This window comes from Athene cunicularia, assembly GCF_003259725.1.
Source record: "Athene cunicularia isolate RWA chromosome 2 unlocalized genomic scaffold, athCun1 chr2_part1, whole genome shotgun sequence".
NCBI lineage: Eukaryota > Metazoa > Chordata > Aves > Strigiformes > Strigidae > Athene > Athene cunicularia.
Window position 1 is genome coordinate 99,927,288 of NW_020799095.1, and position 27,375 is coordinate 99,954,662.

General features: G+C 39.4%; 1 protein-coding gene across 1 annotated transcript in view; it reads right to left on the reverse strand.

Annotated features, from left to right (window-relative positions):
• Positions 1–27,375, reverse strand: part of ARHGAP28 (Rho GTPase activating protein 28) — a 75,111-nt gene that overhangs the window by 35,030 nt on the left and 12,706 nt on the right. The gene's annotated exons all lie outside the window — the stretch shown is intronic.

Consider the following 27,375-nt stretch of genomic DNA (forward strand, 5'->3'; position numbering starts at 1 on the left):
AAGAAAATTTGTCTTTGAAATGAAATACTATGTTTTAGGCCAAACAGAAGGTTTTGATCACAGGTTCAAAAAAATTATGATTCACTAAAAAACACATTTCAAGTTACAATTTAATACAATTTGATTGAATCAAAACAAAAAAGTTTGTTCCTTACTCCTTTGTTCTTGTCTTTTCCCACTATAAATTCTTGCAGCTGAAGACAGTTATACAAGTTTATTCAAATTCTTATAAAACACCCACCATGAAAGTCTTGTCTGGCTTTGCTCTTTTGCATTATTATGGGTAAGCAGCTTTTGTAAGTGTAATTACAGTAGTTACAGTAAACAGTAATAATAACCACAACAATATTTGTAGAAAGGAGTCAGGAGGTAACGTAATTATGGCAGAGAGCTAGACTACAGGAATTAATAGAAAATTTTGTCATAAGGTCTTCTGGCCTTCACTTATCTGAATTAATTCAAATGCAGTTTCCCTTTCTCTTCCTTTTCTTTGTAGCATCATCCTGCCAACAAGCCTTTGTTTAAAACCGCAGGCATCACTTTTACTCCACTGAGAAAAAAAAAAAAAAAGATACTTCCTTTTCAGTATTTCCCTCCTTGTCAAAGTTTTTGTAATGGATGTATAAACAGTATATTATTTAATAAACCTGACTGGATGTGCTTCTCCCACTCTGCTCTGCTACCTCTGAGATGTCTTCTGGCTGCTTCCCTGAGGCTCCTGGAGCCTCCTTGCTTCATCTGGGTGGTCCCAGACAAGCCCTTCTGGGTTAGGTCTGAGCCCCAGGTTGGGGAGCTGTGGTGGAAACAATAAGGCACAACAAATCCAGCTGTGGACAATATCAGTGCTTTAAAAAGACACAGCTCAGGCCTTTGCCTCTTTTTGAACACAGGGAGGGGTAATATGGATGATTTGGCTGCCAAACCTACCCGTGTGTTCTTGGTCAGCTGCTAGGAAGCAAAGTTTTCTGATAGGTAACAATATTTCAGCAGAAGAAAATGTGATGTGGTGCTGTGGAGACACATGTCCTCCAGGAAGAAAAATGCTATCTTCAGTGTTTCTATCCTTTTTTTTTTTTTTTCTCATAAAAAATGATTGTTTGCCTTTAAACCCAGTGCTGAAACTGTTACTGTTTTAATTAGAACAAGCCACAGTCACCAAATCTGAAAAGAATTTGTGACAAAACTGTGGTTAAAGCTATCTGAGTGCTTTCCACGTAGCTCTCCCTCTGGGGAGATGTGTTTCAGTTGGCTTTTGTTTGCAAAGTCTCAGATGGCTGAGGTACCTGATAAATCATAATTACTGGAATTATGTATCTGGATGTGTTGGCCTCTGTTGTTTTATGTATTCACCTATTTCACTTCCCAGCATCAGCGAGGAAAAAAAAAAAAAAAAGCAAGTCTGACAGGACTTAAATATCATGAGTTAATACTGTACCAAGTATCCCCGGGCAGTTTTCATCAGCAGGAGCAGAACCCCTGAGAAGCAGCCAGAAAACCTCATCTCTCCGGCTGGGAGCTGGTGGGGACAGGGAAAACAGTTCCCACAGGCCAATTGCTTACTGCTCTGAAAAGCTGTGCTCTTTTGTTTGAAAGGTGATAGTGAACACAAGGAAAAAGGCAAAACTTCCTGACACTCTAATGGCATTTGGGGCCCCTTCACCCTGGGCACTGTAGAAGCAGAGAGATGCCAAGGCCTGCTGTCAGGCATGCAGTGGGTGCTCATCCTCCTGCCACAGCCTGTCCCTCACCAGCCTTCTCTTTATCGCAGGGATCTGTCTGAGATCTCCATGCTGTTGCCCACTCTGCAATTCATATCCCTGCTTAGTATAAAGCTTTGTGAAAAATAAGTCCCTACATCTAGTATATAGCACAGCCCAGAGCTCCCACACAGCAATCATAGGAAGGAATGCTCTTGACAGTCTGGAATCAAACACGTGCTGGGATGAGAAGAGGACTTTTTCCCTGATAGCGTCACCAGCTCCCATCGTTTAGTCATGGTCAGGGAATTTAAATATTTTCTGCCCTCCCAATGTGAATCTTGACCATGACCCTCATGCCCTTCATGCACCACATCAGACTGATCCTTGGGCTTTGGCTCCATCAGCACTTCAGCTAGCTCAAACCAAGGCTTTTTATTTCACCATATTAGGAAGAAAGAGGTTTAGCGGGTTGTTTCTTTTCTCCCCACAGTGAGTATGCTATTTTGTAATATTACCATACCAAAAAGCTAAATGCAAAACAGACCCTGTAGCATGGCAACAACTGCTGTGACAACCAGCTTTACCAAATACGTCTAAGGTTCCTGGGTAATTAATGTGCATTTACAACAATATTAACAGTACGGAGCTTGTTTGAAAAAAGCAGCTGAACAAAGTCTCCTGAGAACCTCATATATGAGGTTTATTATCTCATCTCAGATTAAATCAAGCTGTGTGAAATTCCTGTAATAAGAAAGGTTAGGCAGAGGTGCTTTATCCTTTGCTTTATCCTTATTGGTAAACAGCTGAAGGTTGCTTCCAGGTGGTCTGGTATGAACCTTCTGCAATTATTCTGAGCTTGCCTATTAAAAGCTCACATGTTTGAAAAGACCTCCAGCTGCTGTTTTGACCCATATACCTGTGGCTTTTGTCCTGGAGGAAGTGGTCTTGCTTTTATGTGATAATGGCTGTTGTCTCCATTTCCTCCAGTCAAAGCTGCTCAAAACAGTTTCAGGAAAAAAAAAAATCCTGCTGAGGAAGTAAAGCATATTCTTCACTGATTTTAATTCATTCTTGAAGTACACTGAATGAGCACTGACTCAGCAAGCTGCGTGCCTGTCTCAGAAATAGCTCAACAAGTCCAGTTTGCCTGTCATCTGTGAACTCTCCTAGCAGAAAACTTGTGTTCCTGATACCTTTTTTACCCTCAAGGTTTTCTGGTTTGTTTGCTCTTTTTCTCAGTATCTGCAGAGAAGTTTACAAGAACAAAATATTTTCACTGAGTCTAATCTTTTGTTCTTACAGAAAATTTGAAACCCTATCTTGTTAGGTAAGTAGTAATCATGAAGATCATGCTCAGTTTCATTTGTTCCTTCACACACATGGGTGGTGGTGAGCTAATCTGAAAGGCTGACTAAATGAAACACAGGAGGAATCTGAGATTCTGGCTTCCTAGATGGAAAATTCTGGGAGAGAAGGATGAACCTTAAAGCAGCGAGCAATAATTGCAGTGACTCCACTGAACAAGTTGAAATTGTTTTCAGGGTGGAATTAAAAAAAAAAAAAAAAAAAAAAAAAAAAAAAAAAAAAAGGCCATACAGACACAAATCCAAACCATTGAAAAACAAATGAAAAATAAAGAAGGAAAAAGTATACTACAACATGCAATATTATCAAAGAACACCTCTATTACTGGATATTGGTCACAGAAGAAAGAGTTAAAGAGTGCCAGTAAGGAGAAATAAGATGATACCACATAGAAAGCTTTCTGTGGGAAGAGTTTTGCAAAGAAGCGGGATGTTTCCATGGGGCACTAGGAGGCTGATTCAACTATGTTTGACTCTGGTTTTGCCCTGGTGTATGTTTATAATGCTGATGAAATGCAATAGCAAACCAGGCCTACTAAACCTATATTTTATATTCTGTATATCGTGCAGAAGTGTGCTGTTCAGGGTCTGACAGCACACATCAGTTTTAGGATAGCCAAGCCAAATTCAATTCTTATTCTATACCCAAAGTGAAGGTTTGTCAAATCACACAAAGAACCGGTTCAGTGACACCTAATGATTGCTCGGTCTGACTAATGATAAAGCCAAGCTTGTGTTTTCAGTTTAATTAAGTAATGGTGGTAAAGAATCCATAAAACAAATGGGAGCAATAAAGCTATCCTGTAGTTACAACTAACATTTAATCCTTGTTTAAGGAGATCATCTTACTTTTGTGGCTCATTATTCTTCATTTCATTCAGCAGGTCCTGAACCTGCTTCACAACAATTAAGTCACATTTATAGGAATGGGGAAGATGAAGGAAGCAAATTCTCTTGGTCATTTTATGAGTAAGATCCACCTTATCATATTGCAGTCATTCTATCAGTATAGCTACTTAATCCGGTGAAGTTAGTAGTGCCTGAAAAATACAACAGTGGCAGAGTACCATGTTGCTTCCTGTACCCAGATCTTTTTATCCTTCAGTTTATCATAATGATTCACCAACTTCTGACAAAAAAACAGTTACCCTTTCTCTGCTCTGCTCTTTCAAAGTGTAAAAAAAGGGGATGATGAATTGATAAGGAAAAAAAAATTATTCCTCTTTATCAAGAATTGCATTTTTCTCTCTTCTGAAATGTTAGGAATCAGTCATGTGCCAATATTTTATTTTTTTTTAAATGTGTACAAATTCCAGGCAAGGGAAGAGTCCAGCAATTGGAAATAACATTTCTGTGCACAGTTCATGGCATAGTTCACTCTTGTCCCTAATCTCTCATCTTCTGTTTCCTTCCTGGTGACCCTATTCCAGCACTATTTGCTATCTGCTTGTTTCCTTCTCTCCATGTTTGGTGGCTTCAGCTCACAGAACGGGGTATATCTCAGACAATATCCCTCCAACTCCACCTGCACACTTCTGTTTCTGATCATCTTGCAGATGTTAGGCAAGTTGTAGGCAGTGGATCCCCAAGCTTCCCCGTTCTTTCTCTAACATCTAACATAGCAAATGTTTAACCTATCATGCTTATTGATTTCACAGAGCTGTCACCCTGCCTCCCTTGTAACAAGAGTGTTTGAGTGAGAAGCAGGATAGGATTTTATTTCATTAATGATTTTCTCATCCAGTTGACTAGCAGAACTCCAATATCATATGAATTTCATTGCCCTGTTATAAAGCTGGGCTTGAAAATTAGCTGTTATCACCTTACTGTATCAGCTAGGCTTGAAAACACAGGAATTCGGTAATTTGCATGTCTTTGGATTCTAAAAAACATCCCACAAAACATGTTTCTGTCAACTATTAATTTTATGTCTAATGATGTTTTTCTGTCTCCACAAACATTTTTTGGACCAAAAAGACTTGTTTAATGAGTTTTAATATTTAAAGACTTGTAAGATTTAAAAGAATTAAAATAATTTAGTTTATTTATAACTTGTCTGCAAATTCATCAAGGTACTAACAGGAGCTAGGAGATTGAGCTGCAGAGTTTGCACACCAGCATTACCTGCCAGCATTTAAAAATGCATTTCACCTTGGGTTCTTCAGCTCTCTCTTACGCAACCTTTTCGTAAGTGGTATGGAAGTCCCCTGTCTGTAACAAGGGCCACATTGTGACCGTTCCACGGCTGAGTATGGAGATTGCAGAAGAATCTCTCTCTGTTTGTGCGTTTCAATGTGAAGACTCTCACAATCAGACCCTTTGAGCTAGGGGAGTGCAGGGAATATAATCTCTAGGTATTGCCTGCTGGCAATGATGACCTTTGGGGACATGACCCAGACCTCTCCTCCATGCTGGCAGTCACATCAGTTCAGTGCTGGCCCATTGCAAAAGAGAAAGTGCACTGCATGGCTTCAGTGTGTCTGTCAACATCTGAAAGGGACTCTATTTTGTCTTCGTTCTCCTAACAAGGCCGTTCCTAAAGGGCACCAGGGATTCCCAAATGATTAACACTAACAAGAGTATGTTCTGTTAACCATTTTTTTGTAAAGTGAATTGGAAAAGAATTCTTTTCATATGCATAAAGAGGAAGCAGGATAAGCTAGTTTTGAATGATGAAGACTTAAGGACACGGGCAGAGCACGGCATAATATGCTAGACGTAATTTTCAATGGGTGTGGGCAAGATAAGAAGCATCTGAATATGGCCTACAGCAGGCAAAATCTGGTTGTGAACAGCCAATTTAAACATCATAAACATTTCCAATACATTTGTATTGTTAGAAGTGACAAATTCTTTTGTTCTGTTGCTTCTTGTTGAAGTCCAATTGCTTTTATGTGAAACAAATCCATGTATCTAGGGAAGACCAAAGTTTTTCAGGAAGAAACATAGGCATGTGAGCCATGTACTGTGGGTTTAGGAAATCCTATTTTTCCAGGAAACGTTTGATCTATTGTGCGTGTACAGTACAAAAGATTTGTGTCTGAGCATTGAACCTACTGGATGTGACAGTTCATTGTACATATGCTTCAGGGCTGATGAAGGCCTCCAGAAGTATTGGGCTCTCTCTGCATGCACCATGCAATTTATCCACTCATGTTGAGCAGATGCCTCCAAATCTGACACTCACCCAGAGAGATTGCTAGGCAGGTGAGCACCCCAATATCCAAGGCAAACCCCTCAAATTCCACCTGGACTTGAATTTGAAATCAAGGTGTATGGCTGACCTGGATTTACTGCTATAACATTACCAGTCCTTGGCCTGAATGACTCAGTTAAGCCACACAGTAAGCATGAGGCAGACACTTTTCATTCTGCAGCTTGGTGCAAGTAAATACCTGGTGTCTCTCTTATCCAAAATAGCAAGAAAAGATGAAGCAGAGTCACATGAATGAAAGGGAGAGAAGGAAGCACAAATGCATTAGATACTGTTTAAACTCTGGTACTGCATGAACTTTAATGCTGTTGACTGCATTCACTTGGTCCCTCCTCAGAGACCTATCTGTAATAGTGAGGAAGCTCTCACAAAAGGTAGTGGAAAAGCTGTATTTCTCTTCTGCGTCCTACTGCTCTGGCAGTGTCACTTTTAAGGTAAGCAACAGCCCTGTAAGTACTCCTGAGGGACAGCATCGTCTCAAGCCAGCTGGAGTATGTCAGACCACTATGCATGCATGTGTATGCAACTACAGATACCAAGGAGTCTAGGATGAACAGGATAATGTTCAGACTAATTCAGAATCTTCTCTCACAATAAAATTGATAAGTCTTTGTCAACAACTCACACTTAGCCAGACTCATTATTTATAACACGACGGGATACAGTTAAAACTGAAGGAAATGCACACGTTTGAGAGTTCCAATGAGGTTTAAATCATTCAACAAGCAAAGAAGCAAACCAAGTAAAACCCACAGATGATGCAAACTGGACAGTGTTAAAAGATTTTTGGCTCTAGAAGCACAAACTATATTTTCTAAAGAAAAAGAAATATTAAAATATACATCACACACAATAAAAAACTGAACATAAGGGGTCAAACTTTCTGCAGCTTTCAGTACAGCTTCTAACATTGACAGTATTTATGTGGCAATTGTGGAAGAAATAATATACCCTTGTTTTTATTTTAGATCACTCTAAAGGTTCTATCCTTTCAACCAGCATGATTGTTAACATTAAGGAACTCATAATATTTGTAGGACTTTCTCACTCTGAAACACTTCAAAATACAAATTCAGTCATTTTGGTTGGATTAAGGTTGGATTAAGGCGTTGTAATGAGCTGCCCAGGGAGGTGGTGGAGTGCCCATCCCTGCAGGTGTTTAAGAGTCGGGTTGACATAGCGCTGAGGGACATGGTGTAGTTGGGAACTGCCAATGTTAGGTTAATGGTTGGACTAGATGATCTTCAAGGTCTTTTCCAACCTAGCTGATTTTGTGATTCTGTGAAGGTAACCATATAAAGAATGGGACCATACTATCTAGTGAAAGGTATCTGATGCAACTACATATATTGCAAGTTTAAGCTCCTGACATAATCAATGAAGGAAGTCAGATACTTCTAGAGAGTGAACATGGAAACTAAACAGGAGCTTGAAGTCATACAATATGATGTCTTTGAAGTTTTCTTTGTGCTTGGTTTTAAGTGAAGTCCAGCTATTACTTTCTCCCTTCGTATAATTAATGCACCCTTTTAAGTAAATGTCACTGCTCCACCCATTACATTTTTTTCAAACACTTCAAGACCTAAGCAAACAAGCAGTACTTAGTTTCATGAATTAATGGGTTTTCCTTTAAATGTGTTTTAATGTATATGGAAGGCAATGGTTGAACTACAAAATATGAATATGTACTCTCTCTAATGTATTCATTTACATTTTAGTCATTAATGGTATCGCTCACCCTGAAACTCATGAGGAAACATTTTGAACATCATGCTTAATATATTCACAGGACTGGACTGAATTAATGTAAAGCAACACATTGAACTTTTAAAGCTAAGCAACACACAACTTTTAAAACTTATGTGACAAAGATACTCAAATGTTTTGACAGGATGGGGAGCAACTTCACGTTGTCACTATAAAAATCCTCAATCACATTCTGAGATAGTAATAAACTGTTGCAACCTCACTGGCTTAATTTATCCCTTATGTTTAAATTCAGAACACCCTTCTTTGTGGTACTGCTAATGTTGAAGTTATTACAAATCACAAGAGTTTCACGAGCAAATGTACTTCTCACCATTTTGATTTTTCTGGGCAGCTCTGGGCTGGCTGTCAGGCAATTCTGAACTCTCAGCTTGTATTTTCCATGGTGTATTGTACTTTGTGGCATACTGAATCAGTCAGAAGGAATGAAAAATCTGCTGGAAAATGCTGTAGCCAAATAAAAATCAAGATGTGTGCATATTTCAATTTTTTTCCACTCAAGCTCATTGGTAAAGATTTTATGAGTTACTTCGGAAAGAGTTCCAAATTTGCTAAATAGGCTGTTCTTTTGCTAATGAGACTGCTAAATAAAACAGTGTAGATAAAGAATATGCAATGAATAAAGCAATGTATATGAATCTTGGAGAACATCTCGAAGCACTATGTTCCTACTTTTGCCTGAAGCAAAATGGGTATGGATCAGCTGGAAACTGATGGAAAATACACCAGTATGGAGGCTCTTGTCAATGTCCTGAACAGTCTGCGACTTCATTCTGGATGACTTGAGGCAAGATGAGGCCTCATCTCTACCGCTATCTCCCTTTTCATCCCTCTGTCTGCAGCCGTCCCTGAACTTTGCTTCTCTCCATTCCTTTTCCATTTTCCAGGAAGCAAGTGCTTCTGGGCTGGGTGAGAGCCTTGTGCAGAGGTGGAGCAAGCAGGGAAGCTTATAAGGGCTCTCTGTGCAGAGAGGAGGTGAAACCTCTGTGGCACACACCGGGGAAGGGATGGGGATTGAAGCTGATGGGTGTGTTCCCACATGTTTCTCAATAGCATCTGACCATCATATTTCCTTATCAGAAGAAGCCACACACTAACCTCTCTTTCCATTCAGTTCTAAATATTTATAAAAAGCTGAGTCAAAGCAACCAGGGCACTTCACATTCTAAAAAAAAAAAAAAATTACTAAAAAATCCCAAACAGCTAGGCAATATTAACAGAAGTAAATCTTCTTGGCTCTGCCTCCTGTCTCCTCTGAGACAAGGAACAACTAATTTCTTGCTAATTCACTCATCTTTTTGGTCAAAATTTTAATGACATTTCACTTTCGTTAAAATTAAATAGCAGTATATTATTTAGTAACCTCTCCCATCCATCAATAACTATACAAGCATAACCGTGTAAGCATAAAACTGAATTTAAAGCAAAAACTGGTAGAAGACTCCTACTGGAGTCTTCTAGAGAATTTTTATTTATAAAGTAGGTACAGAAATGTGTTGGCAAGAACCTCTTGAGTTGCCAGATGAGTCTAGTAGCATCACCAGTACTATGAAAATTCATGGGGAGATGATGAGAGACGTAACCATAAAAAAGGACAGAGCAGAGCTGAAGAGTGGGAACTAAAATTTGGTGGAGACAAACTCGACAGGGAACACCAAACAGATCACAGGTCTCCAAAGAGCACACATTTTTATTTTCAGAGGAAAAAATTGACCACAAAATCAATTTAATTTTATTATATTCTCAGGTCTTCAACAGAGCATGAAGAGGGAAAGGGAAAAAAAAAAAACCAACAATGCATTTTCTTACACTTTAGCTATAGAATTCCAATCAATGGAGTATAAATATTTTTTTGTGATCTTACAGTGATTTCTAGTCTTATGCTAAAGAGATAGAGAGTACATCTTCATGGGAACTGTCAAGGCAACACCCTAAATTTCAAGTGGTATTTTTCTAATTTGTGTTCAAATATTTCTACTATATTCTTGTGAAAAACATGACATTTTTATGTAAGGAGCCAAACGAATCAGTGATGCTTCCAAACCACTTGGAGTCCAGTGAGAACTGGAAATGTTTGACTAAGTTACATTTCTTTACAATGCCCATAAAAAAGGCAAATAACAGTATAAGAAAAATCACCTCTTAAACGGGTTAGTACATAATGCACGGCAGCTTTCCAGTTTCCTTCAACAACCTTTTTTTCTCCTGATTATATTATTTTTGAGGTTTTTCTCAAATATTTCATCCATGAGCACTCTGAGGGAAGCTGCAGCATGCCAGGTATTTCAAAGCTAGCTTTTCAAATATACTGCAGCTTCAGAAGCTCTTAGAGATACAGAGACCATTAATATTTAACATGGTGCCTTTGTTTGCAGTCCCTCAGTGATGTGAGTAATTCTGAATGCTATGAACAGCCCTGCTGAAGCCAGCCACATTACTTTCGTGCATAAGGTTTGGAAGTTTAAACGTCTTAATACTGATGCTGGGAGAGCAAGATGTAGCTCTTGGAAATCTTTGAGGAAAATGAGCTCTTGTTGGAAGGAAGTCTCCAAGACTCAAGACATAGAGGGACAATCAAGCATCTTAATGTAGGTGTGAAATGCCCAGTCATGATCTCCTGGGAAGTAGAAATGTTAGATGACCCAGAACCATGCTAGAAAGTTCTGCAGCACCTTTTGTGGACATAGTGTTTTACAGTAAGGGTTTACTCTTGGTTATTTTGACATTTATTATTTTGTTCTGGTTTATTCTGAGCTCTTCTGGGTTTGCACCAGGTCACATAGGGAGAATGGAAAGAGGACTCTGGAGAATCATCTTTTTAAGCTGTGTTGAGTTGTTCTCAGTCATGGCTGGGAAGCTGAACCCCGATATCAAATCATCATGCATTGGATAATAACAGCAGAACCAAGAATTCAGTAACTACAAAAACACCCCAATCACTCCCTGTAGCATTTAATTAACTATATGGACAAGACCTAATTCATCATAACAGGACCACAGAAATGTCAAATAAGAATTATGGAGGCAGGTAAAGTGACATCTCTAAAATCACACAGATGTTTTGCCACAGAACAGAGTTAAAAATACAAGAGAGAGTTCGTGATTTAAAGCTATGGTCCACCATGAATAACAGAACTGCTAATCTGTAAGTCCTACAGAGCCTGGCTGAAGTTTCTAACTAAGCTTTGTCAACTCTGGCTCGTTAGCCTCTAAAAAGTAATTTATATTGCTATGCAAACATAGTAAATCATGTTTGAAAGCTCACATGCTCACGTCAAATGAGTACGACTAAGCTGTTGTTGTGCCCTCTGTCATCGTGAGTACATGCTCCTCTTCCTGCTCCTGCCTAGATAAGAGCCATGATCCATGATACGTGGTGAAGATTCACCGGGCATTCATCCATCTTTTAATGATCGTGTTAGATCTTTCACTGTGCAGGCACTTTATGAATGTTGTGAAGCTGTAATGCTATCCTTCCCACGAGGACACCAAATTACTTATCCATGCTTTTGATATAATGCATCTTGGCTGAACTGTTGCAGCTCTCTCGCTCTGGAAGATTTCAAGTCAAGGGCTATATTTACGTCAGTTACAATTGATTCAAAATGCTTCCACAGGATCTTGAACAGGCTAACACATCTTCATGAGTTTAATCCAAACCAGAGACGATACATGGCTTTGCAGTAAAACAGGGGAATAATCATGCTTGTACCTCTAATTCTTTGCTTTGAGTTGGTATCTCTGTTTGGTACTCAGCCACTGCTTGGACCGGTATTTTTTTTGACTTCTAGGTGACTACAGATAATGTTTCCAAAAGGGACTAAGGCAGGCAGTCACCTAACTCCCATTTTCAGAAAAGACTGAAGGATTCAGGAGCACAAACCCTATGGACCTACAGGGACAGTAAATGCTCCTGCACACAAAGTCGATTTTGATTTAGGCTTATAAGTCACAGAAGCACAATTTTGAAAATTTGCCTTCAACTTAGTTGTATACCATTACACTCTTTGTCCTGGAGTTCTTTTCAGTGAGCATTAAGCTCGCCCAGTTTTCTGGGATTTTGACCACCTAAATTCAAGCCTTATCTTTTAAATTTGGTTTTGATTATCACATCTGTTATTTATTCTTTTGCTTGGCAGAAGTTTCTGCAAGACTGCCATAAAGTCAGCCTGTTTGTATTGTATTGTACCGTTAATCTCCTTTTCCTTTATGGCACACATACACAATATCCTAAGGGGAAGATTACTATACATATATATGGATTCATACTCACGTATAAATAGATGTAGGAATATACAACAAAGATGGGAACAAAGGGAGGGAATATTTTAGTAATCTCCTAAAAGCCTTTGTGAAAAAGTCTAGATAACACATCAAATGGAATGTTTTTTACAGCATGAACCAGGGGATCAACATTAATCGGTTGTTTAATGGAAGCATAATTCAAGATAAAAAAGGAACAGATTTTATTCAAAGTAGTTGAAATTATTTGGGTAGAAGAAAGATCTGTCAAATTAAGAGGCTGCTATATCATTATGATCACTTATGCACAACTCACTACCTAAAGTTTTCCAAAATAATACGTTTGAAGAGACTCTCTAATAAGAAGTAATTAGAAGAAAATACAATGTTGCTAAGAGTTGCTAGGTTTCTTTTAATCAGAATTGGTCATTATCTTAAAAAAGCATCAATTGGAGAATTTCTAGCTATCTAGAAACATCTACATTTCTGTGTCCCACAGAAACTTTCTGAATCAGGAATCACTTTGCAATTACACTGCAAAGCCCTGCCTGAAAAAGTCCTAACACTCACATGAGCTGCCTTTTCATGGCACAGACAGGATCACCTTCCCTGAGAACAAATAGGAGCAAACCTCGAGATGGGAGATCCTTCAGAATTCTTCATATGAAAAAGGAGTCACAAAATCACCAAAAGCAGTTTGGACAAGCATTTATACCAGTAAACTCTATCTCCCATCCTGACAACACTGCTGGGATTTATAATCACACTGTATTTGTTGAAGAAACTCTATTAGTGCTAGGACTGTAACTGTTCAGTAGAAATTTTACAATAATCCTGCTGGTCTGATTCTTTTTTCAATTAAGAATTTGGGTAGTGAAACTCAAACCTCCAGGGATATTAGCTGCCTGGATTTCCTTTCAGTGAGACTTCATGTTTGACAAGGGAAAAAAGAAGTACTTGCTCTTTCATCTTGATCAAAGTCAATTAAAATCTATTATGTACTCCTCATACTGGACCATGATCATCATATTGTGCTGCTCTGCAGCATCTGATGCCATTTCAGACTTCCCTTTGATCCCCAGCATAGGCTTTGTGCTGCCCCTACAGAGGGAATAATAGGAAGAAATCCTTGAAAAGTTTCCCCCAAGGCAAGGAGTATTATTTCTGCTGATGGTCATGACCCCGGCTCATGATATTTTGCTGCAGGGGGACTTTGGAACAGGAAAGGTTGCGCTGGCCATTCCAGTGTGTGCAAACTGACATGGAGCAAGAACTGCTAAAGGAAACTCCTCAAATGCTCCTGATGTTTGCTCTGGAGGTGCAGAACTCTGAAAGTCACACCAGCCAGCCAGCAGGAGAAAAATCCCCTGGAATCCCTCTGTGAGGGATGAGATATCCTATTCATGAGTGCTGGATTGATGGTCTATTGTTTGCATTTATTTAGACTACATAATCAAGCTTCCAGTTTCCTTAAAACAATGTGGGCAAGTCTTAGTTTCCAGCTCCCTTGAATTTCTCCAATTTTTATCACTAGTTTTCATTACAGTTCTAGCTGCTCTTCACCACCAGTCCCCTCATGCCCTGGATTTTTACCTGGTTACCAGACATAAGCACCTTCAAACTGAAAACAGCCATTGGAAAGTGTCTGTGCTACTTGCAAATCCCTGCCTGCCAAGTGTACAGAACTGAGACAGATTGGAGCACAATTTGAAAAATGTGGATGAGGATAATGTATTTGTGAATGTAGAAACACTTGAGCTCATTTAGCCATGTAATCTGTACAGATGCATCACTTAAATTGTCAGACCTGACTTTCCTGCTGTGGAATGATATAAATCATAAGTTTCTTCTTTCCTTAGAGCTGGGTAAGCTATAGATCTCTACTTGTACAAGTTAAGAACCTGGTCATGACACTGAGCTGAAATGCACATAATTACCATAAACATCTATATGACATCAGAAGGCAAAGTTGAAAATAGCTAAATTTTGACCTCAAATCAAATGAAAGCGAAAAATAGGAAAAACTGTGATTATTCCAATATGAAGTAAAGGTTCTGCTCCCTCTGGAACATTATTCCAGTGAAACACTTTTTGAAACAGAATAAACAATGAGAAAAAATTGTGTTATAACAGAGTATAATTTCCCAAAAGCACACCTTGTTAATAAAACCTTAAATTGGTTCACATTAATAGATTCTTGAGGTGTATTTTCATACAGCTCAAGCCACTGCAAAACTTGCATATACCCATCCTGCAGTTGCTTTCACTTGCACTGTGTACAGTTGTTTTTCTACAGTGGATTTTTTTTTGTCCCCCCCTTTCCTGCCTGGTAAAGCTGGAAAATTCCACTAGTGATAACTCTGACAGCTTGCTCCCCCTCCTGTCACTCCTCGTTTAAGAAAACAAGAGGGAGGGAACAGGGTCTGGAAGCCTGAGAAGTTACTGATTTAGTAAATTCTGCAAGTCTTACCTCAGAGCAGAATAAAGCCTTGGTGTTATCCTTAAAGGAGCAGAGAAGAGTCCTTCTGAAACCCAACTTCTTCATGCTCCTAGTGGCAGTGAGTCCCTCCTCAGCCTATGATCACAAAGTTGCATATTCTGGGAGCTATCTGACAGCCTGTGATAGGATATTTTGTCTTTAGTCATACAAGGGCTGGGGGAACAAAGAGTGGTGGAGCTTCTGGCCCTTGTGGGAAATGGACTGTCACTGTTCCATCACTATTTAACGAGTAGATGCCTTCAGGATAAATCCTCTTAGTGTGTTTTCCTGTTTGTGTCAGAACTTAAACCTTTTATCCATTTCCTAAGAGAAGAAATAAAAAAGTAATCAACACTAAGCTGCGCTGTAATTCAGGACAGTCCCTGTGGGGTGGCTCAGAAAAAGACAGAGACAATTTATGTATTTTCTGTTAAAGGGATATGAGACGCTACCCTTAGCATAACGCAAAAAATAAATAGATGAGCAGATGCAAATTAACAATTGGTCTGCACAGAGATGGCTGCTCCACCTGGAGCAGAAGCATAGTGCACAATGCCAGAGAGGAAGGAGAAGTGAGGCAGCGTACAGCTGTTACAAAATCAAATATTTATGGGGAAGCCTTTCTTGATTTTCCTACAGTGGGACGACCAGTGGGAGGCCTAGATGAATGCTGAAAAAAGCATGCACCAGGTTTCATATGAACAGTGGCCCAGAACTGGGTTTTGGCCACAAGATCAATAAAGTCTTTAAATTCAAGGATGATTTTGTGCTGCAGCTGGGGATGAGGAAACACTGTGCAAAAAGTTCCCTACCACCGGCTGTTAATGCTCTCAAAGGAACCCTAAGAAATAACTCTTAAGCATGGAAAGCATGTGAGATGGTCAAACTTTACTCCCTCCACCAAAACTTTGTTTATCCACTGAAATGCTTAAACTGGTCTGTCAAATTTACAACATTCCTGTCATCATTCCTCCAGCCCGAAATACAGGAGGAAAAGCTGACTTTCTGGTTATAAGCTTTTTGATAGCCTTTATTTCCTCCAAAGACATGGCTAAAGCCCTCCAGCAGGCTAAAGGGAAAAGAAAGCCTGTTATTTAATCAGAGAAAGAAAAAAAATAAAACTGAAACAAAGAAAAGAGAAGGGAAAGGACTTCCTGAATCAGGCACAGATTTCCTAAGGGGACAGAAAAGAGCAAAACCAGAAGTGGTTGGGTTTCACAGTTCAGCTTGAAGTTAAGTTTGCTTTATGTTTTAAACTGGACTTAACATTACCTTTCGATTTCTTCTGGTGGACTTCTAGGATTACATAAATCCTTGAAAATTTGTAAAGCTTCCAGTCATTTACTACTGTCTGTAGGTCTCTTTACAGACTAGTAGGTCAAGCTTTAAAGGATAAACTGCAGAGAAGAGCGTGGCTCAGGAATTTGGACCCTGCTTGCCATGGGCTCCTGATTACAGCCAGTGGCAAGAAAGTCACCTCTAAAGAGCAATGCAGCTCACCTGTGGATGCAATGGCTCTCTTGCTGTTCTTAAAGGGAGAGGACAGTGAGGGACTTACCAAAGAGCTATTAAATGCTGAAAGTGGATTAGTGCTCACTGGACACTAGGTACACTTAAAATTAAGGGAACTGTGACCCTCTCCCTGCAGCGTCCTTGTGCTTAACATATTTTACTTCCGAAATACAGTATGTTCTTCAACTACATTTTAAATGAACCTTTAGGTTAAAAGTCTTGCCATAAAACTATGTAAATATGTTTAAACATTGCTTTTCCCCCTCACTTTTTCTTAACCGGCACAATGGTGAGCTCTAATCACAGCTGTTCCATGAAAAATAAACAGTGGCAAACTCTCATACACAGGTGTCCCACTGAAGCCAGCGGGGATTTGCATGACACAGACCTGCCCACACTGGTGTCTTTAGTCATATTTGAGTATTCTGTTTCATGGCTTGTATGAAAGTAGTTCTGAACGAATTCCATATATGGGATGTAATGATTAAATATTCTAGCAAATATACTGCATGTCATACAACTGATAAATACCGACACGTGGCTTCAGGCTCTTCTTTTTCTAAAGTTAAATGCTGAGACATAAAATAGGCCTGCTGTTGACTTCATTTTATGACTGCAGAAATACATAGATAATCCTTACAATGAGACAAATGGTTAAGCTTTCTGCTGCATCTGGGTGTAAGAAGCAGTCATACACAATGAGCTATGCAAATAACTGACTTTTCAGGGCTTTAGCCAAACAAGTAATTGAACAAAATCTTCATTTAAAATTAATGTGAAACAAAGACATTTTCTTTTCCTGTAGAAATTCATAAGAACAATAAACAGTTTGATCTCAGAGACTTGTTTTACTTTTCTATTGAAAGTTAAATCCACATAAATTAGAAACAAAACAGTTCATTTAGAAGATGTCTCAATGAAATGTTACATTTTTTTCTAATTTTTGCCTGTTTCTTTTCTTGGCTCGAAGAAATGTTCCGTAGATTATTCTGATCAACCTAAACTTTTTTTTTTTTTTTTTCTTTCTTTCCCCTGAGAAGGAATGTTCCTTTTCTTGGTCCCACTTCTAAATACAGTGTCCTGTTTTAACATGTCACTGCTGTTGGTGAATAATTTTAAGGACTTGTCTAACTGATGTCATATGGCAAGCATGAAAATAAAACTACAAGGAAGGAACTGGAAGAATTATCCTTGGATTAATTATTCCACAGAAATTAAACTGGCATGATCATAATCATGTGGTGGTTTCTTGTGAAACATGACTGCTATTTCCAGGGACTCTACATACTGATCTATTCCAGCTGTTAGCAAAAATCAGAGCCTCTTCTCCTAGCTGGATTTTACATTAACACTGGGATACATTAAGCACACATGCTCCAAATCTGGCTTGTTTTTCATGGTAGAAAAATGTCAATATCCTAAAATTTAATAAGTGATCTATTTGAAAGCAGCTATGTAGATAGGAAGAAGATAGTCATTCATGACCAAGCAGTCCAGACTTCACATCAGCTCCTCAGATGCCATGAAAGATTAAGCCTTCTCTTAGGAGATCTCTGAAGATCTGCTTCTTCTATCTGGGCTTTGGCAGGGGATATGTGAAATTTCCTACCTACATTCATGATTGATTAAGATTTAATTGTGGTCTCAGCTCTGCCTAGGAGACCACTAATTTACAGAATAGGGATTTTTCAAAAGAAACTACTTAACCTCAAGACCATTAAGACATAAAACCAGTCAGGCAAGAGAAGAGGGTTTACAGAGCATGACAAAAGAAGGATTGCAAAATGTGCAGTGCGACGTACAAAAACTGTGGAACAGAGAAACACTCACAGTGCCTGTAGGAAGGGTTTTGTTTTGCAATGCCCCTGTGCCTTGCAGGAGGCCCACGGCCAGCCCCTGAGCTCAGTTTCACAAATACGCTGAGGCAGCATTCTTTATCTGCAGTAACGCTCGGTGTCGGCTGCGAAGGTCACCTTCATAAATGAACTTGCCTGGTGGAAAAATCCTCCTCTAATAGTAAATGGGAGGTAGGGACAGAGTTGTTTTCCAGTGCCCATCGCGGTAGCCACAAACCAGGGCCGTATGTAAACAGTATGTGGAGCCCTGAGATGGGGTAGACAGTTTTTTTGTGCTGAATTTATAAACACAGGTTTTTCTCAGGTGGCTCTTTCATTTTTGGAGAAACACCATTTCTCACCTTAATTTTCAGTCATATGGTGACTTTCGAAAATATTCTCCTATTAGGTCCCTCCAACAAAAGCCTGTCTTACTTTTGGCATTAAACTATATCATAGAGAAGCTGTTATCCTAATCCCAAGGATTTGCAGCACAACTCCCTAGGGAAGGCACTTGCTGTCCCCTAGAGCCACCATTTTTTTCAAAGCTAAACCAAGAATGCCAAGAATAAAAAGATGACAGTTACTGAGTGAGGAGGACATGAATAACAAACTCTGTCAGTCACCTGGCAAGAAGATGAAGAAAATAATTACTTGCTAGTATCTCTGAATTTCAATGTATTTTCACTTGGAAAGAAGGATCTGAGCTGACAGTCTGGAATGCTATTATTTCCTACATTTGCCAGGCCCAATTTCTGGCTTTTGCTCCTCTGCAGCAACAGCCTGACCATGTTCACACCCTGAACCAGGTGTGGCCCTGAAGAGGCTTTTCTAGGTACAGTTTGAATCACCCCTCAAAAGCAGTGGAGGTCTGACCCTTAAAAGCAATCTTTTTCACTGATCCTTCCTCATTTTGCCTTTTCTCATCCCAAACTGGTCTTTCCAAACTGGTCTTTCCACTACTTCTTCTCTCTGATGTTGCTCCATGTCTTTGACGCACAGGGAAACGTTAGGGGTAGGGTTCCTGCAGTCTTAAATGATTGCCTGCCTCTTTTCTCCAAAACAAGAATATTCATAACATATGATGTGGGCTGAGGGTTCAAAGATTATTATAAAGAGTATAGAAAACCCAGAATGCATGACATCAAGGGCTGAAGGATTACTGCAGTTTGAGCAAAAACAGAGGAACTTTGTCTAAACCCAAACAAAGCCAAGCAAAGGGTAAAAGCCCTAGGCTTACTGATTGCCAAATGTAGGACATTTATTCCCCCTCCTGCCTTAGATGTTAACCAAGCACTGCTAAACTAACTACAGCTAAACCACTGTAATGTATCAGAGATATTTTTATATTAACAGATGTTCTTCGCTAATGTGACTTTAACAGTAACTCTGCCAAATTCATATTTGGCCAGTAACCTTTATTTTAAGAACTGGGATGAGTTTCTATTGAGTTTCTAATGGTTTGTCAACCCATTCACTTCTTAAAGTTGAGTGCTTAATTTGAACAAAATATCTTACTAGTTTCACCCATTAGGTAATGTTAATATAATCAGCAGTATTACTTGAGGGGGACTGTAAATCATGAAATGTGTTCCAGTAAAAGGACTTTAAAAAAAATCCTTAACTAAATAGGCATTGCATCTGAAAATTCTGTTGGATACAAATAGGCAAAGAAACAAAGAAGTTTTTACTTTCTATACATAATTATGGCTCTGAATACTCTCAATCAATTACAAATGTCTAATCTCCAAAGTTCATTCCTTTAAACAGAAACATACACAAGCCAAAGACGTATCTAATTACCATGTATAATATCATAAATATTGTTAGTCTAAAATTTTGTTAGTTATTTGACATGAAAGCAGAACAGGGCTTGACAGTCAGGCAGAATTTGAGATGCCTGTCCTGTACAGTGTAGCAAAAAAGAGGATAGAACAAAATAATTTTTTATTTGCAAGTTTAAAAGAAGGAATCAATGTTAACCACTCCACTGTGAACCACCACAAACATTTCAACATAAAAAATAAAATATGAGAAATTTGAAAATATTAGTGTAAGATAAAAAAGAAAAAAAACCCAGCAGCCTCCCTCAAAAGTAAATGTGATACTATTGTTTATCACTGCCAAAAATGACATTAAGTGAGTGACAATAGCTGAAGCCACAGATCTTCCTTGCCTAGTTTTAATCCAGAGACTTAGAGCCCACCATGTTCAGCACTTGTCATACCCAGTGAGACCAAAAACATGTTCATGCCACCTGAGGAACCAAAATCATCACTAACACTGCTGAAAGTGGTGTTTTGCCCTTGTGCAGGTCTGAACAGTTGCAGGTGGTACAAGGAGCAGAGGCTCAGGACCCAAAGGCACCTTTGTCTGCTTGGGAAATGGGCATACACTTTGTCAAATGAAAATGCCTTCATGAGCCTGAATGAGGTTCTCGATCACTTTCAAGATCAAGGCTTCAATCAAGGTTTAGAAATCTCTGACTTCAACAGCACTGTCCAAACAAGCTATGCCCAGAGCCATGGTTTTCATGAGGGGCAATATACAGGAGAGCTCTTCTTCAGGGCCAGTTGTCACCTGCTGTCTCCAGCTTTTCTTTCTCTGTCCCTCTCACATTTGCACAAATCCCCCTGGGAGGCCCAAGGACACCATCTGTGTGACAATGTCACAGGTTTCAGGTAGTTCTTCAAGATGATTATCTGACAGTTATTTCCTCTTGCAACAACTCTCTTGCATCAAAGCGCCACAGCTCCCTGTTGTTCATGTAACAACTGGTACTGACCCCAGCACCAGTGGTTTCACCAGCAGGGCTTTTCTGGTGTTGGCAAGACAGAAGAAAAATGCTGATTACAAGCAGTAGAAAGTCCTGGATCAGAGAGAGGAAAAATTCAAGATATTTGATAAGAGATGGTGTTTCAAAAAGGCTTTCCTGATAACACTGTCAAAACTGCAGTAACAGCCTCCTTTGCCAACTGCAGGCAGCGTTCTTTGGATGCTCTGATGGATAAATGTTTCACATGGCCCCAGTTCTTTTTTTTCTGCAGATTTGTATGAGCTGAGAGGGCAACGTAGGTCTTATAGGGCATACACTGTTAGCTTAGTGATGGGTTATGGCAAATGGGAAACAGGATGTGTTTTAACGGGGAGGCAGTGAGATCCAACAATGTCACCCACACAGGACACATACAAGCGCTATCTGATGAAGATGCCCCTTAACCCCTGCTCCACCAACATCTGTGTTGGGCACAAGAGACGTCCCAGGAAATCCCATGGGACCATGTCTCAGCAGGGCTGTGTCTAGCATTCTGGCCTAATTCCAGTGTATATTGAGGCCCGTTTACAGTATTCATGAAATTTCAGTCCGTTGCCTACAACACCTCTGCTCATTGCATTTGTTTCTGTGCCCTGTGAAAATGATGTTGTTTTGTTATTATTATTATTATTATTATTATTATTATTATTATTATTATTATTATTATTATTACTATTATTATTACGCACTGAAGTGTGAGTCGGAAACAAAAGCCTCTTGAGTGCTGTGCTTTGTACCAGCTACACTGAAATATGCTGTTTACCATCAAAAGCCTGCAGCCCACCTCTGCTCATGTGGAGCGCCGTGCTCCCTGGACATGTCCTGATTGCAGTACAGGCAGAAAATGTCATTTTATACCCCTAAGACAGCTACATTTCAGAGATGGAATTGCTTCTTTCTCACTACATAAACTCAAAAAGTTAGAGCTATAAGAAAAGCATAACAATAACAATGAAAAGTCAGAGTCTTTCCCATATTCAATTACATGGCAATTTTAAAGCTGCCGTCTTGGGTCGTACAAGGCATAGTGCTCTGGTCCAGTGAAGAATTATTTCTAGCCTCAGAGGGTATGGACATAAATGCAGACATACAAGGCCTTAATCTAATCAGTGATCCAAGATTATACTTTGTCTTTTTCAGGTCCTAGGTCAATTTTATAACTGAGGAAAAGAGGTAAATATTTCCTTTTTTCTTCTCTCTCCTTCTTTTCTTTCTGGCAGGCTGTTTAGAGACTATAGCAGCTATTTGAAGATGGCTAGAGGTTTGTGATGTTAATAAAATTTTGTTGTGGGGAGTGAGCAGGGGGCAGGTGAGGGGTGGTGTTCCCAGCGAGTGTCATTGTCTACATGGCTTAAATGCTGGGTGTCTGCACTTTGGTACCACAGCTGATGCACTGCAGGTGACTAACACACCCCACACACATGCATACACGTACGGATGCACAAATGTGTATGGAGCAGGAGAGAGACAATACCACAGCAAATGTGGACACCTCAAGGATTTTTAAAGCATTGAGTAATGATCAGCTGGTAAGGGAATTATGCAACCTGACCCTGAAACTAAAACCTTGAGCAGAATTGCCATGACAGCAAAAAGTGTCTCAGCTTGCTTTGTCATCTCTTTCTCATTATAATCTTCAGACTAGTTACAGATCTGGCTATAAAATGTGAAAATTTTGCTTAGGAATTGTCATTTACAGCAGCTCCTCACAAAGATTCACTGTTATTGGAAAGAGGTGGAAGTTGAGTGCACGGAAGGCTCACATCATGGTGACAGCTGTGTTTGGAGTTATTGACTTGAAGTATTTCATGCAGTGTATGTTGTCAGGCACACCATGAGTCCTGGCTTTTTAGAGATTCTTTTTATTTGATTTAACAGCCCATTGCCCCTTTGGAATATATGCTGACAGTGCCCGAGAATTTATTACACACTCTCTCTTCTGCTTAATGGCTGAAGTTTTTCTTTTTCGCAGCTTGAGCAAAAGGAAGTTTGAATAACTCCAGGTAGGACCTCAGTTCAGGCTGAAATACTGTCCCCTGGAGTTTCTTCAGAGGCTGGTAGTCTATCCTGGAGTTTCCACTGTGGGCAACCAATGTCCTAACCATGCTTGGCACTGACTATTCAGAATAAAAAAACTAAAGATATGAGGTTTGGAGTGGAATGGGGAAGGAAAAATCCTGGTCAGAAGTGCCAGGGCTCAGAGCTCGAAAGAGTTTTTTCTATAAACCAGAAAAAAGCAAGGCCTGATTCCTTTGGGGTGCTCAGCATGTTGGCCATGATCCCATAAAGCACTTAACATTAAGCATGCTCTGTAGAGTGCCATAGGGAACATCCTGAGCACTAAGTATCCAGCAGGATCAAGCTCCAAATAAGGACCAGACATAAGCCAGATGGCATTATGTTAGATTTACCATGTTAATAAGTTCTTAGGTTTGCATTTTAATCTCTCTCTTATTTTCCCCTTTCTTGCTTTGCCTTTTCTACAAAACAGTCCATACGTACACTGAGTGAGGAGGGCAATGTACAGAAATTGCCCCTTATCAGCTTTTCACAGGCATGGAGTTAAAGCAAGAGCTGGGAAAACTGCTGCTTGGTTTTTAACTTAAACTTAAATCAACAGTGTTTGAACAAAGACCATCAGGAGTTTGGAGCTGCTAAAGGAAGGAAAACACTGACTCTGTCCTCTAATGAGCTCCCCAAATATGTGTGGTGAGTGTGCCATTGTGTTTGAGAGCATTGGTGCCTGCATCAAAGGTTATTCCAATGCTTTGAGGTTTTTTGGGGATGAAGATGAGGGAAGGTAGGATGGCTGAGCAGGGACAACGGGAAACAGCTCTCTGCCTGTTCATAAGCCAGTTTAAAACTGAACTGAAGCGAGACTGCTGCCATGTAGTGCTCAGCACTCATGCATCCACTGAGGTCACCTGCCAGAAGGCAGTGGGAAGAAAATAAAACCATAGTTGCTGCTTTGTTTTTTTTTTAAACAAGCTCCTGGTTTTCCACTTCTTCCTTTCCAGCACAGTTACAACTATCTCCAGAACTTCCTCAGACCTGTCATTTGCGCAGATGCCAACTTTTACATGGATGTTTTTGAAACCGAGCGCTGCAAGACTGGAAGCTGTTCTAGCTGGAGCCACTTTCCTGCAGGGAGGGCACAGTGAGCAGCTGAAGTGGGACACGTGCCTCTGTTTCTGAGCTGCTGGCACTGCTGACTCTCAAGACAGAGCAGTCTGGCCTCAAGTCTGAACCTCAGAGCCTGAATTAGGGCAAGCCGGCTGGCTGCCAGGCAGCTTAGGGGTATTTCTCCTGCGCAGGCTGCAGCCATCGCTTGTGCCGGAGCTGTGCATGCATGTGGGTTGTGCAGTGAGACTTAGGAAATTTCTGTGATCATTTTAGCGTTTGAGCAACTGGAAAAGGAGCTGACAGAGGCGCCAGGCCTTTGCTTTCATGACTGCATTAATCTTCTTCTGGCCTTGGAGAGAAATTTTAGATTAATTTAGCACATGTTCTCAAAGAGCTTTCTTTCTCAAAGTTATTTGTGCTGTGGATCCTGCACTGATGAATGATAATGCCAGTGAAATGGCCAATATAAATCATACTTTGCTCAATAATCATTTTAGGGAGGATGCCTGCTGCTGTGTTGTTATTTAAGAAGTTCACAGTTGACTACCATGGCTCAGAACTTTTGAGATACATGGATTAAAAAATGTTTTTTCCTATCTCAGAAGGTGGTAGTGGGGACAGGAGGAAGCCCTAGTGCCCCCTTTTTCATATTTATATATCACCCAAGAAAATTTCATCTTAGGTGGTTATGGAATTCTTCTGGTCCAGGGAAAAGAGTTTCAGATGTGTATAATTTCAAAAAAGAAGACTAATAATGTTATTATTACTACTGCTGTAAAAGTTCCTGCATGGCAGCTGAGATATATCAACTATCATTTGAAGGTTTAGTCCATGGCAAATGTGGCACAGTTTAGAGTTATTCTGCCATGAAAGAGGTAAGAACCTAGTTAAGTTACATTTTATTTGCCTCGTGCTAAGAGCAGGTCCCTGGACAGTCACAAAAGCTCACAGCCTAAGTGGCAGCTTGTTAAGTCATGACAACCTGCTTGTGTTTCTGAGTCCTAATAGACTAGGAGGGAGTGAAAGAAGTTTGGAGATAGCTAACTATCAGGCAGCACCTATGGCCTTGGTGGGAATTTGACAATAACTTTTCATCTAACAAGGAACAAACTGAGAATAAGCCATTTTGTATTTGTGAACTGCCTATTCCTCTAAAACTTCATCCAGAAAATGTTCACATAAGTGCAGTTGTCACAGCTCCAGGAGGCACATGGATCTGTGGGCAGCTGTTTTGTTTATTTTTCCTACACTTTCTGTCCATATGTCAGCCATAGACAGAGCTACAGTTCTGAAAACTGGCAGGGAAAGTTTTCTGGCCTCACCGTAACACTGTGAGGCAATGTTCTGAGCTGGGATATGGGTCAGGAAGACCCCTGAGCACCCCCTGGCACATCCCATAGTCAAGCTTAGAAGTTGCCTGAGTCTGTCCTTCATGAGCAATTGGACAACACAATTAATTCACCCAGGTGTCATCTGTGGCAAAAGTGCAATTCACCAATTTAATATATAATATTTGTATATGAAACAGAATATGAACAATAATGTGTGAATCAGGCCTAGATTTTAGTTGTTCTCATTAATTATCTTGTCATTAGGGTTAAAAAAAACCAGTCCATCCATCAAAAGGTGTTCAAGTGCTTGGAAATAGAGTGAATCATAAAACTTTCTATGATACAGACAGTAGAAGTGTGTAAGTCAAGAATTTCCACTCAAGATATTATCTAGTTCATTTCTTCATGCAAAATAAACTAATTTCATTAGGCAAACACTGGATTGCAGCATGAGGTCACAGCTAACCAAGAAACCACTCTCTTATCATAATTAGCAGGGAAGCAGGACTTTCCTATTTACATATTGTATAGGATAATAGTCAGAATTCAAATACAGTGCAATAAATAATTTGACCCTAGGCTTTTCAAGGTTTGCATCAAAAAAATATACAGACTCGACCTTTCAAAAAAGTTGTCCCATCATATCTGATATGAACATATATTTTCTTATGCTTTCTTTGTTGAAATGCCTAGTGACGTCAGTGTGTTTCAGTAGTTGTTTAGACTTCTGAGTAACTATTTTGATTTCAACAATCAGTATTTAATATTCTAGTCACAAACTTTCATTTCCACATAATGCAATTTACAGAACTTTTCAACAGTTTTGATTTCAACAAGCGCATGATTAAATCAGTAACTTAAAGCATTACATCAAAAGTAAATGTTGAAGTCAAGATTCGTTTAAAATAAGCTTCAACTGAAGAATTTTGAATGATCTTTCATCTACTTTCATCATGGTTTTGGTCTACCCTTCACTTCACTACTTAGTAATGGAAGAGTGTATCTACTCAGCAAGATCTCTTCCAGTGCTGTCAAACATGTCTCATTTTCAAAGCCTGACTAGCCAGGTTTTGTCTGATGACTATACAAATGCAGAAAAAAAAACCCCTCATCTGTGTAACAGAGGCATTCATATGAAATCATGGTTGTCATAAAAACAGATTTTAAATGTTTTCTTTTTTACTTATATACTTTCTATTTTCTTAACTAATGGCCACATTATTCTTAAATTTTGAGGTTTTTCTCAAGTTCCTTTAAATTCTTTTGATGATTGGAAGATTCCTTGATAATGTTTCTCATTGGTTGGTGTATTATTTCATTTTATCTTTACATAAGCTACACAGACTGAAAATTGAGATAGAATGACATAAATCTCCACCAATCTTCTTATCTTAGGCACCTAAAACTATATTTATATTCATTTAAATTAATGTCTATGATCCAAATCAATTCAATGATTCATCCTTAGCAGGCACAACATCAACTGCAAATACCAAAATACCTTCCCTGTTCTCAAGATCTATAAGACTTATTGAAAAATCACAAAAAGAGCAACTCATAAAAGTCAAAAGTAATATCAAAAGCATAGACAATATAATGAGTTGAGGGGAAAAAAACCCGCAGCTGGATACTTACAGAATTTCTTAAAATCTAGGCACTTCTTTCCAGCTGCCGGCCAGAGTATAGCTGTGCATGAGGCAGAGACACAAACAGTACATCCTTTGTTACCTGTCCACACAGCTATTTGAGGTCTGCTAAAAAGCAAATTTCTGAGTAATTACATAATGACAAAATAATATGAAGGAAAAACACATACGTGATTTTGCATCAGCTCTTTTGCTTTCTGCACAGCAATTCCCATGAAGATCACAATGTAGAATATTGTTTTGGTGTTAGTATTGCTCACTTTGAGTTTTTATAGCTGCTTGGAGATCTGCATCATTGTATTTGATTTCAGCTAATCAAGCGTACAAATGAACAGGAATGCAGACAC